We start from the raw sequence: 16,320 nt of genomic DNA on the forward strand, positions 1-16,320 counted from the left end.
ATTATCTTTGTGGATTGATTACCACAATCACTGATATGGTGGTGAAGTATGATTGTTTTGGGCCAAATTACGGTGAAAAAACATTTCTGCATACCACTACAATTTGGTATTTGAAGGTACAACCAAACACCCCTTTCATGTACCTTAGATTTAATACATCAGAAAAAGCTATTTTGTGTTCGCAAATGGCCTGGTTTCTCAGACCAGCCTGCTTGCACCTGCAACTAGGGTTCGTACATCTTGTACGTGGGCAGCGTATTTTAGTAGAAAGTAAATAGATTATGCATTGCACAAAAATGAAGTGCTTCAAACAAACACATACTTTGTATGCACAGAGAAGAGGTGGAATACATGTAAGACTGAGGACACAGGTTAAATGAGGAATAGATTGACTGCATTGCTGCCCACTTTTCTATGCAATTTCTGTAGTGCGATTGAAGGAAGCACTAAACTGTAAAACAAAGTTGCCAATTGCTTTCATAGTCCATTCCCTTTGTTTGGTGCTGTGAAAGGAAGAGCCAGATTCCAAAATAAATCAATGCCTTTTCAGACATTTCCCATACGCAATACCGAGCCCTGTATAAAAATGCATTTACTCTCAGGTTTTGAGCAGTGACATTGTAATGCTGTTAAAGTGTAAGATCCAAGCGAACACTGACTCTGTCAATGATGATCCAAAGGGGTTTTATGAAAAGTCCCAGCTACAAACACAAGAACCAAAACATGCCAAGGGGACATCTGGATTTGAACCAGGGACCTCTTGATCTGCAGTCAAATGCTCTACCACTGAGCTATATCCCCACCTGTTTGTGAGAGTCGGAATGAAAATATATCAGTACCTCATGAAAGAGTGTGAGCATCATGCTCAGTTGGGCCGGAAAGTACAAGCTTGAAACTGTGGAACAGGAGAAGTAGTTCTTAATATTATTTATTGAAGGAAAACGGGATCGTTTAAAAAAAATATTTATATGTTTCATTGTTATTTTATTTGAACAGGCAGTGGTCCATAGGACCAATGCCTGTACATAAAATGCTTGTTTTGAAACATTCTCAAAGGGGAAGAGGTTTTTACGGGACGCCTTATCCTTTCGCGGATTGGTTACCACAATCACCGAGATGGTGGTGAAGTATGATTGTTTTGGGCCAAATGATGGACGAAAAACATTTCTACATACCACTGCAATTTGGTATTTGGAAGGTACACCCAAACGTCCCTTTCAAGTACCATCAATTTAATATATCAGAAAAGGCCATTTTGTGTTCGAAAATGGCCTGAGTCTTCGAGCCAGCCTTTTTTCATCTGCAACGAGGGTTCATACATTTTGCACGTAGGCAGAGGTTTTAAGGAGAAATTAAATAGTTTCTACGTTGCACAAGAATGAAGTGCTTTAAACAAACACATATTTTGTATGCACAGAGGAGAGGAGGAATATATGTAAGACTGAGGACACAGGTTAAATGAGAAATAGATTGACTGCAGCGCTGCCGAGTATACTATGCCATTTCTTTAGTGCGCTACAAGGAAGCACCAAACTGTATAACAAAGTTTTCAATTGTTTTCATAGTGATTCTCTTTGCTTGAAGCTGTGAAAGGAAGAGCCGGATTCCAAAATAAATCAATGATGTTTCAGAAAGTTCCCACGCCCTGTGTAAAAATGCATTTATTCCCAGGTTTTGAGCAGTGACACTGTAATGCTAATAAAATATAAGATCCAACTGAACACTGACTCTGTCAATGGTGATCCATAGGGACTTTATGAAATATCCCAGCTACAAACACCAAAACCAAAATAGGTTTAGGGGACACCCGGATTTGAACCAGGGACCTCTTGACCTGCAGTCAAATGCTCTACCACTGAGCTATATCCCCAACTGTTTTCAAAGATCAGAATGACAATATATCAGTACATCATGAAAGAGTGAGAGGCTCAAGCTCAGTTGGGCCACAAAGTACGAGCTTGAAACTGTGGAAAAGGAGAAGTAGTTCTTAATATTATTAATTAAAGGAAAACAGGATCATTTAAAAAACAAAATGTATATGTTTAATTGTTATTTTATTTGAATAGGCAGTGGTCCATAGGACCAATATCTGTAATTAAAATGTTTGTTTTGAAACATTCTCAAAGGGGAAGAGGTTTTTACGAGACTACTTATCTTTGTGGATTGATTACCACAATCACTGATATGGTGGTGAAGTATGATTGTTTTGGGCCAAATTACGGTGAAAAAACATTTCTGCATACCACTACAATTTGGTATTTGAAGGTACAACCAAACACCCCTTTCATGTACCTTCGATTTAATACATCAGAAAAAGCTATTTTGTGTTCGCAAATGGCCTGGTTTCTCAGACCAGCCTGCTTGCACCTGCAACTAGGGTTCGTACATCTTGTACGTGGTCAGCGTATTTTAGTAGAAAGTAAATAGATTATGCATTGCACAAAAATGAAGTGCTTCAAACAAACACATACTTTGTATGCACAGAGAAGAGGTGGAATACATGTAAGACTGAGGACACAGGTTAAATGAGGAATAGATTGACTGCATTTCTGCCCACTTTTCTATGCAATTTCTGTAGTGCGATCGAAGGAAGCACCAAACTGTAAAACAAAGTTGTCAATTGCTTTCATAGTCCATTCCCTTTGTTTGGTGCTGTGAAAGGAAGAGCCAGATTCCAAAATAAATCAATGCTTTTTCAGACATTTCCCATACCACATACCGAGCCCTGTATAAAAATGCATTTACTCTCAGGTTTTGAGCAGTGACATTGTAATGCTATTAAAGTGTAAGATCCAAGCGAACACTGACTCTGTCAATGATGATCCAAAGGGGTTTTATGAAAAGTCCCAGCTACAAACACAAGAACCAAAACAGGCCAAGGGGACACCTGGATTTGAACCAGGGACCTCTTGATCAGCAGTCAAATTCTCTACCACTGAGCTATATCCCCACCTGTTTGTGAGAGTCGGAATGAAAATATATCAGTACCTCATGAAAGAGTGTGAGCATCATGCTCAGTTGGGCCGGAAAGTACAAGCTTGAAACTGTGGAACAGGAGAAGTAGTTCTTAATATTATTTATTGAAGGAAAACGGGATCGTTTAAAAAAAATATTTATATGTTTCATTGGTATTTTATTTGAACAGGCAGTGGTCCATAGGACCAATGCCTGTACATAAAATGCTTGTTTTGAAACATTCTCAAAGGGGAAGTGGTTTTTACGGGACGCCTTATCCTTTCGCGGATTGGTTACCACAATCACCGAGATGGTGGTGAAGTATGATTGTTTTGGGCCAAATGATGGACGAAAAACATTTCTACATACCACTGCAATTTGGTATTTGGAAGGTACACCCAAACGTCCCTTTCAAGTACCATCAATTTAATATATCAGAAAAGGCCATTTTGTGTTCGAAAATGGCCTGAGTCTTCGAGCCAGCCTTTTTTCATCTGCAACGAGGGTTCATACATTTTGCACGTAGGCAGAGGTTTTAAGGAGAAATTAAATAGTTTCTACGTTGCACAACAATGAAGTGCTTTAAACAAACACATATTTTGTATGCACAGAGGAGAGGAGGAATATATGTAAGACTGAGGACACAGGTTAAATGAGAAATAGATTGACTGCAGCGCTGCCGAGTATACTATGCCATTTCTTTAGTGCGCTACAAGGAAGCACCAAACTGTATAACAAAGTTTTCAATAGTTTTCATAGTGATTCTCTTTGCTTGAAGCTGTGAAAGGAAGAGCCGGATTCCAAAATAAATCAATGATGTTTCAGAAAGTTCCCACGCCCTGTGTAAAAATGCATTTATTCCCAGGTTTTGAGCAGTGACACTGTAATGCTAATAAAGTATAAGATCCAACTGAACACTGACTCTGTCAATGGTGATCCATAGGGACTTTATGAAAGATCCCAGCTACAAACACCAAAACCAAAATAGGTCTAGGGGACACCCGGATTTGAACCAGGGACCTCTTGATCTGCAGTCAAATGCTCTACCACTGAGCTATATCCCCAACTGTTTTCAAAGATCAGAATGACAATATATCAGTACATCATGAAAGAGTGAGAGGCTCAAGCTCAGTTGGGCCACAAAGTACGAGCTTGAAACTATGGAAAAGGAGAAGTAGTTCTTAATATTATTAATTAAAGGAAAACAGGATCATTTAAAAAACAAAATGTATATGTTTAATTGTTATTTTATTTGAATAGGCAGTGGTCCATAGGACCAATATCTGTGATTAAAATGTTTGTTTTGAAACATTCTCAAATGGGAAGAGGTTTTTACGAGACTACTTATCTTTGTGGATTGATTACCACAATCACTGATATGGTGGTGAAGTATGATTGTTTTGGGCCAAATTACGGTGAAAAAACATTTCTACATACCACTACAATTTGGTATTTGAAGGTACAACCAAACACCCATTTCGCGTACCTTCGATTTAATACATCAGAAAAAGCAATTTTGTGTTCGCAAATGGCCTGGTTTCTCAGACCAGCCTGCTTGCACCTGCAACTAGGGTTCATACATCCTGTACGTGGGCAGCGTTTTTTAGTAGAAAGTAAATAGATTATGCATTGCACAAAAATGAAGTGCTTCAAACAAACACATACTTTGTATGCACAGAGAAGAGGTGGAATACATGTAAGACTGAGGACACAGGTTAAATGAGGAATAGATTGACTGCATTTCTGCCCACTTTTCTATGCAATTTCTGTAGTGCGATCGAAGGAAGCACCAAACTGTAAAACAAAGTTGTCAATTGCTTTCATAGTCCATTCCCTTTGTTTGGTGCTGTGAAAGGAAGAGCCAGATTCCAAAATAAATCAATGCTTTTTCAGACATTTCCCATACGAAATACCGAGCCCTGTATAAAAATGCATTTACTCTCAGGTTTTGAGCAGTGACATTGTAATGCTATTAAAGTGTAAGATCCAAGCGAACACTGACTCTGTCAATGATGATCCAAAGGGGTTTTATGAAAAGTCCCAGCTACAAACACAAGAACCAAAACAGGCCAAGGGGACACCTGGATTTGAACCAGGGACCTCTTGATCTGCAGTCAAATTCTCTACCACTGAGCTATATCCCCACCTGTTTGTGAGAGTCGGAATGAAAATATATCAGTACCTCATGAAAGAGTGTGAGCATCATGCTCAGTTGGGCCGGAAAGTACAAGCTTGAAACTGTGGAACAGGAGAAGTAGTTCTTAATATTATTTATTGAAGGAAAACGGGATTGTTTAAAAAAAAATATTTATATGTTTCATTGTTATTTTATTAGAACAGGCAGTGGTCCATAGGACCAATGCCTGTACATAAAATGCTTGTTTTGAAACATTCTCAAAGGGGAAGAGGTTTTTACGGGACGCCTTATCCTTTCGCGGATTGGTTACCACAATCACCGAGATGGTGGTGAAGTATGATTGTTTTGGGCCAAATGATGGACGAAAAACATTTCTACATACCACTGCAATTTGGTATTTGGAAGGTACACCCAAACGTCCCTTTCAAGTACCATCAATTTAATATATCAGAAAAGGCCATTTTGTGTTCGAAAATGGCCTGAGTCTTCGAGCCAGCCTTTTTTCATCTGCAACGAGGGTTCATACATTTTGCACGTAGGCAGAGGTTTTAAGGAGAAATTAAATAGTTTCTACGTTGCAAAAGAATGAAGTGCTTTAAACAAACACATATTTTGTATGCACAGAGGAGAGGAGGAATATATGTAAGACTGAGGACACAGGTTAAATGAGAAATAGATTGACTGCAGCGCTGCCGAGTATACTATGCCATTTCTTTAGTGCGCTACAAGGAAGCACCAAACTGTATAACAAAGTTTTCAATTGTTTTCATAGTGATTCTCTTTGTTTGAAGCTGTGAAAGGAAGAGCCGGATTCCAAAATAAATCAATGATGTTTCAGAAAGTTCCCACGCCCTGTGTAAAAATGCATTTATTCCCAGGTTTTGAGCAGTGACACTGTAATGCTAATAAAGTATAAGATCCAACTGAACACTGACTCTGTCAATGGTGATCCAAAGGGACTTTATGAAAGATCCTAGCTACAAACACCAGAACCAAAATAGGTTTAGGGGACACCCGGATTTGAAACCAGGGACCTCTTGATCTGCAGTCAAATGCTCTACCACTGAGCTATATCCCCAACTCTTTTCAAAGATCAGAATGACAATATAACAGTACATCATGAAAGAGTGAGAGGCTCAAGCTCAGTTGGGCCACAAAGTACGAGCTTGAAACTGTGGAAAAGGAGAAGTAGTTCTTAATATTATTAATTAAAGGAAAACAGGATCATTTAAAAAACAAAATGTATATGTTTAATTGTTATTTTATTTGAATAGGCAGTGGTCCATAGGACCAATATCTGTAATTAAAATGTTTGTTTTGAAACATTCTCAAAGAGGAACAGGTTTTTACGAGACTACTTATCTTTGTGTAATGATTACCACAATCACTGATATGGTGGTGAAGTATGATTGTTTTGGGCCAAATTACGGTGAAAAAACATTTCTACATACCACTACAATTTGGTATTTGAAGGTACAACCAAACACCCATTTCATGTACCTTCGATTTAATACATCAGAAAAAGCAATTTTGTGTTCGCAAATGGCCTGGTTTCTCAGACCAGCCTGCTTGCACCTGCAACTAGGGTTCATACATCTTGTACGTGGGCAGCGTTTTTTAGTAGAAAGTAAATAGATTAAGCATTTCACAAAAATGAAGTGCTTCAAACAAACACATACTTTGTATGCACAGAGAAGAGGTGGAATACATGTAAGACTGAGGACACAGGTTAAATGAGGAATAGATTGACTGCATTTCTGCCCACTTTTCTATGCAATTTCTGTAGTGCGATCGAAGGAAGCACCAAACTGTAAAACAAAGTTGTCATTTGCTTTCATAGTCCATTCCCTTTGTTTGGTGCTGTGAAAGGAAGAGCCAGATTCCAAAATAAATCAATGCTTTTTCAGACATTTCCCATACGAAATACCGAGCCCTGTATAAAAATGCATTTACTCTCAGGTTTTGAGCAGTGACATTGTAATGCTATTAAAGTGTAAGATCCAAGCGAACACTGACTCTGTCAATGATGATCCAAAGGGGTTTTATGAAAAGTCCCAGCTACAAACACAAGAACCAAAACAGGCCAAGGGGACACCTGGATTTGAACCAGGGACCTCTTGATCTGCAGTCAAATGCTCTACCACTGAGCTATATCCCCACCTGTTTGTGAGAGTCGGAATGAAAATATATCAGTACCTCATGAAAGAGTGTGAGCATCATGCTCAGTTGGGCCGGAAAGTACAAGCTTGAAACTGTGGAACAGGAGAAGTAGTTCTTAATATTATTTATTGAAGGAAAACGGGATCGTTTAAAAAAAATATTTATATGTTTCATTGTTATTTTATTTGAACAGGCAGTGGTCCATAGGACCAATGCCTGTACATAAAATGCTTGTTTTGAAACATTCTCAAAGGGGAAGAGGTTTTTACGGGACGCCTTATCCTTTCGCGGATTGGTTACCACAATCACCGAGATGGTGGTGAAGTATGATTGTTTTGGGCCAAATGATGGACCAAAAACATTTCTACATACCACTGCAATTTGGTATTTGGAAGGTACACCCAAACGTCCCTTTCAAGTACCATCAATTTAATATATCAGAAAAGGCCATTTTGTGTTCGAAAATGGCCTGAGTCTTCGAGCCAGCCTTTTTTCATCTGCAACGAGGGTTCATACATTTTGCACGTAGGCAGAGGTTTTAAGGAGAAATTAAATAGTTTCTACGTTGCACAAGAATGAAGTGCTTTAAACAAACACATATTTTGTATGCACAGAGGAGAGGAGGAATATATGTAAGACTGAGGACACAGGTTAAATGAGAAATAGATTGACTGCAGCGCTGCCGAGTATACTATGCCATTTCTTTAGTGCGCTACAAGGAAGCACCAAACTGTATAACAAAGTTTTCAATTGTTTTCATAGTGATTCTCTTTGCTTGAAGCTGTGAAAGGAAGAGCCGGATTCCAAAATAAATCAATGATGTTTCAGAAAGTTCCCACGCCCTGTGTAAAAATGCATTTATTCCCAGGTTTTGAGCAGTGACACTGTAATGCTAATAAAGTATAAGATCCAACTGAACATTGACTCTGTCAATGGTGATCCATAGGGACTTTATGAAAGATCCCAGCTACAAACACCAAAACCAAAATAGGTTTAGGGGACAACCGGATTTGAACCAGGGACCTCTTGATCTGCAGTCAAATGCTCTACCACTGAGCTATATCCCCAAATGTTTTCAAAGATCAGAATGACAATATATCAGTACATCATGAAAGAGTGAGAGGCTCAAGCTCAGTTGGGCCACAAAGTACGAGCTTGAAACTGTGGAAAAGGAGAAGTAGTTCTTAATATTATTAATTAAAGGAAAACAGGATCATTTAAAAAACAAAATGTATATGTTTAATTGTTATTTTATTTGAATAGGCAGTGGTCCATAGGACCAATATCTGTAATTAAAATGTTTGTTTTGAAACATTCTCAAAGGGGAAGAGGTTTTTACGAGACTACTTATCTTTGTGGATTGATTACCACAATCACTGATATGGTGGTGAAGTATGATTGTTTTGGGCCAAATTACGGTTAAAAACATTTCTGCATACCACTACAATTTGGTATTTGAAGGTACAACCAAACACCCCTTTCATGTACCTTGGATTTAATACATCAGAAAAAGCTATTTTGTGTTCGCAAATGGCCTGGTTTCTCAGACCAGCCTGCTTGCACCTGCAACTAGGGTTAGTACATCTTGTACGTGGGCAGCGTATTTTAGTAGAAAGTAAATAGATTATGCATTGCACAAAAATGAAGTGCTTCAAACAAACACACACTTTGTATGCACAGAGAAGAGGTGGAATACATGTAAGACTGAGGACACAGGTTAAATGAGGAATAGATTGACTGCATTGCTGCCCACTTTTCTATGCAATTTCTGTAGTGCGATTGAAGGAAGCACTAAACTGTAAAACAAAGTTGCCAATTGCTTTCATAGTCCATTCCCTTTGTTTGGTGCTGTGAAAGGAAGAGCCAGATTCCAAAATAAATCAATGCTTTTTCAGACATTTCCCATACGGAATACCGAGCCCTGTATAAAAATGCATTTACTCTCTGGTTTTGAGCAGTGACATTGTAATGCTGTTAAAGTGTAAGATCCAAGCGAACACTGACTCTGTCAATGATGATCCAAAGGGGTTTTATGAAAAGTCCCAGCTACAAACACAAGAACCAAAACAGGCCAAGGGGACACCTGGATTTGAACCAGGGACCTCTTGATCTGCAGTCAAATGCTCTACCACTGAGCTATATCCCCACCTGTTTGTGAGAGTCGGAATGAAAATATATCAGTACCTCATGAAAGAGTGTGAGCATCATGCTCAGTTGGGCCGGAAAGTACAAGCTTGAAACTGTGGAACAGGAGAAGTAGTTCTTAATATTATTTATTGAAGGAAAACGGGATCGTTTAAAAAAAATATTTATATGTTTCATTGTTATTTTATTTGAACAGGCAGTGGTCCATAGGACCAATGCCTGTACATAAAATGCTTGTTTTGAAACATTCTCAAAGGGGAAGAGGTTTTTACGGGACGCCTTATCCTTTCGCGGATTGGTTACCACAATCACCGAGATGGTGGTGAAGTATGATTGTTTTGGGCCAAATGATGGACGAAAAACATTTCTACATACCACTGCAATATGGTATTTGGAAGGTACACCCAAACGTCCCTTTCAAGTACCATCAATTTAATATATCAGAAAAGGCCATTTTGTGTTCGAAAATGGCCTGAGTCTTCGAGCCAGCCTTTTTTCATCTGCAACGAGGGTTCATACATTTTGCACGTAGGCAGAGGTTTTAAGGAGAAATTAAATAGTTTCTACGTTGCAAAAGAATGAAGTGCTTTAAACAAACACATATTTTGTATGCACAGAGGAGAGGAGGAATATATGTAAGACTGAGGACACAGGTTAAATGAGAAATAGATTGACTGCAGCGCTGCCGAGTATACTATGCCATTTCTTTAGTGCGCTACAAGGAAGCACCAAACTGTATAACAAAGTTTTCAATTGTTTTCATAGTGATTCTCTTTGCTTGAAGCTGTGAAAGGAAGAGCCGGATTCCAAAATAAATCAATGATTTTTCAGAAAGTTCCCACGCCCTGTGTAAAAATGCATTTATTCCCAGGTTTTGAGCAGTGACACTGTAATGCTAATAAAGTATAAGATCCAACTGAACACTGACTCTGTCAATGGTGATCCATAGGGACTTTATGAAAGATCCCAGCTACAAACACCAAAACCAAAATAGGTCTAGGGGACACCCGGTTTTTAACCAGGGACCTCTTGATCTGCAGTCAAATGCTCTACCACTGAGCTATATCCCCAACTGTTTTCAAAGGTCAGAATGACAATATATCAGTACATCATGAAAGAGTGAGAGGCTCAAGCTCAGTTGGGCCACAAAGTACGAGCTTGAAACTGTGGAAAAGGAGAAGTAGTTCTTAATATTATTAATTAAAGGAAAACAGGATCATTTAAAAAACAAAATGTATATGTTTAATTGTTATTTTATTTGAATAGGCAGTGGTCCATAGGACCAATATCTGTAATTAAAATGTTTGTTTTGAAACATTCTCAAAGGGGAAGAGGTTTTTACGAGACTACTTATCTTTGTGGATTGATTACCACAATCACTGATATGGTGGTGAAGTATGATTGTTTTGGGCCAAATTACGGTGAAAAAACATTTCTGCATACCACTACAATTTGGTATTTGAAGGTACAACCAAACACCCCTTTCATGTACCTTCGATTTAATGCATCAGAAAAAGCTATTTTGTGTTCGCAAATGGCCTGGTTTCTCAGACCAGCCTGCTTGCACCTGCAACTAGGGTTCGTACATCTTGTACGTGGGCAGCGTATTTTAGTAGAAAGTAAATAGATTATGCATTGCACAAAAATGAAGTGCTTCAAACAAACACATACTTTGTATGCACAGAGAAGAGGTGGAATACATGTAAGACTGAGGACACAGGTTAAATGAGGAATAGATTGACTGCATTGCTGCCCACTTTTCTATGCAATTTCTGTAGTGCGATTGAAGGAAGCACTAAACTGTAAAACAAAGTTGCCAATTGCTTTCATAGTCTATTCCCTTTGTTTGGTGCTGTGAAAGGAAGAGCCAGATTCCAAAATAAATCAATGCTTTTTCAGACATTTCCCATACGGAATACCGAGCCCTGTATAAAAATGCATTTACTCTCAGGTTTTGAGCAGTGACATTGTAATGCTGTTAAAGTGTAAGATCCAAGCGAACACTGACTCTGTCAATGATGATCCAAAGGGGTTTTATGAAAAGTCCCAGATACAAACACAAGAACCAAAACAGGCCAAGGGGACACCTGGATTTGAACCAGGGACCTCTTGATCTGCAGTCAAATGCTCTACCACTGAGCTATATCCCCACCTGTTTGTGAGAGTCGGAATGAAAATATATCAGTACCTCATGAAAGAGTGTGAGCATCATGCTCAGTTGGGCCGGAAAGTACAAGCTTGAAACTGTGGAACAGGAGAAGTAGTTCTTAATATTATTTATTGAAGGAAAACGGGATCGTTTAAAAAAAATATTTATATGTTTCATTGTTATTTTATTTGAACAGGCAGTGGTCCATAGGACCAATGCCTGTACATAAAATGCTTGTTTTGAAACATTCTCAAAGGGGAAGAGGTTTTTACGGGACGCCTTATCCTTTCGCGGATTGGTTACCACAATCACCGAGATGGTGGTGAAGTATGATTGTTTTGGGCCAAATGATGGACCAAAAACATTTCTACATACCACTGCAATTTGGTATTTGGAAGGTACACCCAAACGTCCCTTTCAAGTGCCATCAATTTAATATATCAGAAAAGGCCATTTTGTGTGCGAAAATGACCTGAGTCTTCGAGCCAGCCTTTTTTCATCTGCAACGAGGGTTCATACATTTTGCACGTAGGCAGAGGTTTTAAGGAGAAATTAAATAGTTTCTACGTTGCACAAGAATGAAGTGCTTTAAACAAACACATATTTTGTATGCACAGAGGAGAGGAGGAATATATGTAAGACTGAGGACACATGTTAAATGAGAAATAGATTGACTGCAGCGCTGCCGAGTATACTATGCCATTTCTTTAGTGCGCTACAAGGAAGCACCAAACTGTATAACAAAGTTTTCAATTGTTTTCATAGTCATTGTCTTTGTTTGAAGCTGTGAAAGGAAGAGCCGGATTCCAAAATAAATCAATGATGTTTCAGAAAGTTCCCACGCCCTGTGTAAAAATGCATTTATTCCCTGGTTTTGAGCAGTGACACTGTAATGCTAATAAAGTATAAGATCCAACTGAACACTGACTCTGTCAATGGTGATCCAAAGGGACTTTATGAAAGATCCTAGCTACAAACACCAGAACCAAAATAGGTTTAGGGGACACCCGGATTTGAACCAAGGACATCTTGATCTGCAGTCAAATGCTCTACCACTGAGCTATATCCCCAACTCTTTTCAAAGATCAGAATGACAATATAACAGTACATCATGAAAGAGTGAGAGGCTCAAGCTCAGTTGGGCCACAAAGTACGAGCTTGAAACTGTGGAAAAGGAGAAGTAGTTCTGAATATTATTAATTAAAGGAAAACAGGATCATTTAAAAAACAAAATGTATATGTTTAATTGTTATTTTATTTGAATAGGCAGTGGTCCATAGGACCAATATCTGTAATTAAAATGTTTGTTTTGAAACATTCTCAAAGAGGAACAGGTTTTTACGAGACTACTTATCTTTGTGTAATGATTACCACAATCACTGATATGGTGGTGAAGTATGATTGTTTTGGGCCAAATTACGGTGAAAAAACATTTCTACATACCACTACAATTTGGTATTTGAAGGTACAACCAAACACCCATTTCATGTACCTTCGATTTAATACATCAGAAAAAGCAATTTTGTGTTCGCAAATGGCCTGGTTTCTCAGACCAGCCTGCTTGCACCTGCAACTAGGGTTCATACATCTTGTACGTGGGCAGCGTTTTTTAGTAGAAAGTAAATAGATTATGCATTTCACAAAAATGAAGTGCTTCAAACAAACACATACTTTGTATGCACAGAGAAGAGGTGGAATACATGTAAGACTGAGGACACAGGTTAAATGAGGAATAGATTGACTGCATTTCTGCCCACTTTTCTATGCAATTTCTGTAGTGCGATCGAAGGAAGCACCAAACTGTAAAACAAAGTTGTCATTTGCTTTCATAGTCCATTCCCTTTGTTTGGTGCTGTGAAAGGAAGAGCCAGATTCCAAAATAAATCAATGCTTTTTCAGACATTTCCCATACGAAATACCGAGCCCTGTATAAAAATGCATTTACTCTCAGGTTTTGAGCAGTGACATTGTAATGCTATTAAAGTGTAAGATCCAAGCGAACACTGACTCTGTCAAGATGATCCAAAGGGGTTTTATGAAAAGTCCCAGCTACAAACACAAGAACCAAAACAGGCCAAGGGGACACCTGGATTTGAACCAGGGACCTCTTGATCTGCAGTCAAATGCTCTACCACTGAGCTATATCCCCACCTGTTTGTGAGAGTCGGAATGAAAATATATCAGTACCTCATGAAAGAGTGTGAGCATCATGCTCAGTTGGGCCGGAAAGTACAAGCTTGAAACTGTGGAACAGGAGAAGTAGTTCTTAATATTATTTATTGAAGGAAAACGGGATCGTTTAAAAAAAATATTTATATGTTTCATTGTTATTTTATTTGAACAGGCAGTGGTCCATAGGACCAATGCCTGTACATAAAATGCTTGTTTTGAAACATTCTCAAAGGGGAAGAGGTTTTTACGGGACGCCTTATCCTTTCGCGGATTGGTTACCACAATCACCGAGATGGTGGTGAAGTATGATTGTTTTGGGCCAAATGATGGACCAAAAACATTTCTACATACCACTGCAATTTGGTATTTGGAAGGTACACCCAAACGTCCCTTTCAAGTACCATCAATTTAATATATCAGAAAAGGCCATTTTGTGTTCGAAAATGGCCTGAGTCTTCGAGCCAGCCTTTTTTCATCTGCAACGAGGGTTCATACATTTTGCACGTAGGCAGAGGTTTTAAGGAGAAATTAAATAGTTTCTACGTTGCACAAGAATGAAGTGCTTTAAACAAACACATATTTTGTATGCACAGAGGAGAGGAGGAATATATGTAAGACTGAGGACACAGGTTAAATGAGAAATAGATTGACTGCAGCGCTGCCGAGTATACTATGCCATTTCTTTAGTGCGCTACAAGGAAGCACCAAACTGTATAACAAAGTTTTCAATTGTTTTCATAGTGATTCTCTTTGCTTGAAGCTGTGAAAGGAAGAGCCGGATTCCAAAATAAATCAATGATGTTTCAGAAAGTTCCCACGCCCTGTGTAAAAATGCATTTATTCCCAGGTTTTGAGCAGTGACACTGTAATGCTAATAAAGTATAAGATCCAACTGAACACTGACTCTGTCAATGGTGATCCATAGGGACTTTATGAAAGATCCCAGCTACAAACACCAAAACCAAAATAGGTTTAGGGGACACCCGGATTTGAACCAGGGACCTCTTGATCTGCAGTCAAATGCTCTACCACTGAGCTATATCCCCAAATGTTTTCAAAGATCAGAATGACAATATATCAGTACATCATGAAAGAGTGAGAGGCTCAAGCTCAGTTGGGCCACAAAGTACGAGCTTGAAACTGTGGAAAAGGAGAAGTAGTTCTTAATATTATTAATTAAAGGAAAACAGGATCATTTAAAAAACAAAATGTATATGTTTAATTGTTATTTTATTTGAATAGGCAGTGGTCCATAGGACCAATATCTGTAATTAAAATGTTTGTTTTGAAACATTCTCAAAGGGGAAGAGGTTTTTACGAGACTACTTATCTTTGTGGATTGATTACCACAATCACTGATATGGTGGTGAAGTATGATTGTTTTGGGCCAAATTACGGTGAAAAAACATTTCTGCATACCACTACAATTTGGTATTTGAAGGTACAACCAAACACCCCTTTCATGTACCTTGGATTTAATACATCAGAAAAAGCTATTTTGTGTTCGCAAATGGCCTGGTTTCTCAGACCAGCCTGCTTGCACCTGCAACTAGGGTTAGTACATCTTGTACGTGGGCAGCGTATTTTAGTAGAAAGTAAATAGATTATGCATTGCACAAAAATGAAGTGCTTCAAACAAACACACACTTTGTATGCACAGAGAAGAGGTGGAATACATGTAAGACTGAGGACACAGGTTAAATGAGGAATAGATTGACTGCATTGCTGCCCACTTTTCTATGCAATTTCTGTAGTGCGATTGAAGGAAGCACTAAACTGTAAAACAAAGTTGCCAATTGCTTTCATAGTCCATTCCCTTTGTTTGGTGCTGTGAAAGGAAGAGCCAGATTCCAAAATAAATCAATGCTTTTTCAGACATTTCCCATACGGAATACCGAGCCCTGTATAAAAATGCATTTACTCTCAGGTTTTGAGCAGTGACATTGTAATGCTGTTAAAGTGTAAGATCCAAGCGAAAACTGACCCTGTCAATGATGATCCAAAGGGGTTTTATGAAAAGTCCCAGCTACAAACACAAGAACGAAAACAGGCCAAGGGGACACCTGGATTTGAACCAGGGACCTCTTGATCTGCAGTCAAATGCTCTACCACTGAGCTATATCCCCACCTGTTTGTGAGAGTCGGAATGAAAATATATCAGTACCTCATGAAAGAGTGTGAGCATCATGCTCAGTTGGGCCGGAAAGTACAAGCTTGAAACTGTGGAACAGGAGAAGTAGTTCTTAATATTATTTATTGAAGGAAAACGGGATCGTTTAAAAAAAATATTTATATGTTTCATTGTTATTTTATTTGAACAGGCAGTGGTCCATAGGACCAATGCCTGTACATAAAATGCTTGTTTTGAAACATTCTCAAAGGGGAAGAGGTTTTTACGGGACGCCTTATCCTTTCGCGGATTGGTTACCACAATCACCGAGATGGTGGTGAAGTATGATTGTTTTGGGCCAAATGATGGACGAAAAACATTTCTACATACCACTGCAATTTGGTATTTGGAAGGTACACCCAAACGTCCCTTTCAAGTACCATCAATTTAATATATCAGAAAAGGCCATTTTGTGTTCGAAAATGGCCTGAG

At 38.6% G+C, this 16,320-nt stretch overlaps 12 non-coding genes across 12 annotated transcripts; all 12 read right to left on the reverse strand.

Moving 5' to 3' along the window:
- Positions 1-729: 729 nt before the first annotated feature.
- Positions 730-801, reverse strand: TRNAC-GCA (transfer RNA cysteine (anticodon GCA)). The gene has a single exon. It is a non-coding gene; the product is annotated as a tRNA-Cys (tRNA).
- Positions 802-1,798: 997 nt separating this feature from the next.
- Positions 1,799-1,870, reverse strand: TRNAC-GCA (transfer RNA cysteine (anticodon GCA)). Its single transcript has one exon. It is a non-coding gene; the product is annotated as a tRNA-Cys (tRNA).
- A 2,077-nt stretch (positions 1,871-3,947) lies between these two features.
- Positions 3,948-4,019, reverse strand: TRNAC-GCA (transfer RNA cysteine (anticodon GCA)). The gene has a single exon. It is a non-coding gene; the product is annotated as a tRNA-Cys (tRNA).
- A 2,078-nt stretch (positions 4,020-6,097) lies between these two features.
- TRNAC-GCA (transfer RNA cysteine (anticodon GCA)) lies at positions 6,098-6,170 on the reverse strand. Its single transcript has one exon. It is a non-coding gene; the product is annotated as a tRNA-Cys (tRNA).
- Positions 6,171-7,178: 1,008 nt separating this feature from the next.
- On the reverse strand, positions 7,179-7,250 carry TRNAC-GCA (transfer RNA cysteine (anticodon GCA)). The gene has a single exon. It is a non-coding gene; the product is annotated as a tRNA-Cys (tRNA).
- A 997-nt stretch (positions 7,251-8,247) lies between these two features.
- TRNAC-GCA (transfer RNA cysteine (anticodon GCA)) lies at positions 8,248-8,319 on the reverse strand. Its single transcript has one exon. It is a non-coding gene; the product is annotated as a tRNA-Cys (tRNA).
- A 1,007-nt stretch (positions 8,320-9,326) lies between these two features.
- TRNAC-GCA (transfer RNA cysteine (anticodon GCA)) lies at positions 9,327-9,398 on the reverse strand. The gene has a single exon. It is a non-coding gene; the product is annotated as a tRNA-Cys (tRNA).
- Positions 9,399-11,475: 2,077 nt separating this feature from the next.
- TRNAC-GCA (transfer RNA cysteine (anticodon GCA)) lies at positions 11,476-11,547 on the reverse strand. The gene has a single exon. It is a non-coding gene; the product is annotated as a tRNA-Cys (tRNA).
- A 997-nt stretch (positions 11,548-12,544) lies between these two features.
- On the reverse strand, positions 12,545-12,616 carry TRNAC-GCA (transfer RNA cysteine (anticodon GCA)). Its single transcript has one exon. It is a non-coding gene; the product is annotated as a tRNA-Cys (tRNA).
- A 1,007-nt stretch (positions 12,617-13,623) lies between these two features.
- TRNAC-GCA (transfer RNA cysteine (anticodon GCA)) lies at positions 13,624-13,695 on the reverse strand. Its single transcript has one exon. It is a non-coding gene; the product is annotated as a tRNA-Cys (tRNA).
- Positions 13,696-14,692: 997 nt separating this feature from the next.
- Positions 14,693-14,764, reverse strand: TRNAC-GCA (transfer RNA cysteine (anticodon GCA)). The gene has a single exon. It is a non-coding gene; the product is annotated as a tRNA-Cys (tRNA).
- Positions 14,765-15,772: 1,008 nt separating this feature from the next.
- On the reverse strand, positions 15,773-15,844 carry TRNAC-GCA (transfer RNA cysteine (anticodon GCA)). The gene has a single exon. It is a non-coding gene; the product is annotated as a tRNA-Cys (tRNA).
- Between the last annotated feature and the right edge of the window lie 476 nt (positions 15,845-16,320).

The sequence above is a fragment of the Triturus cristatus genome, chromosome 4_1, assembly GCF_964204655.1.
Source record: "Triturus cristatus chromosome 4_1, aTriCri1.1, whole genome shotgun sequence".
In the NCBI taxonomy this organism is placed as follows: domain Eukaryota; kingdom Metazoa; phylum Chordata; class Amphibia; order Caudata; family Salamandridae; genus Triturus; species Triturus cristatus.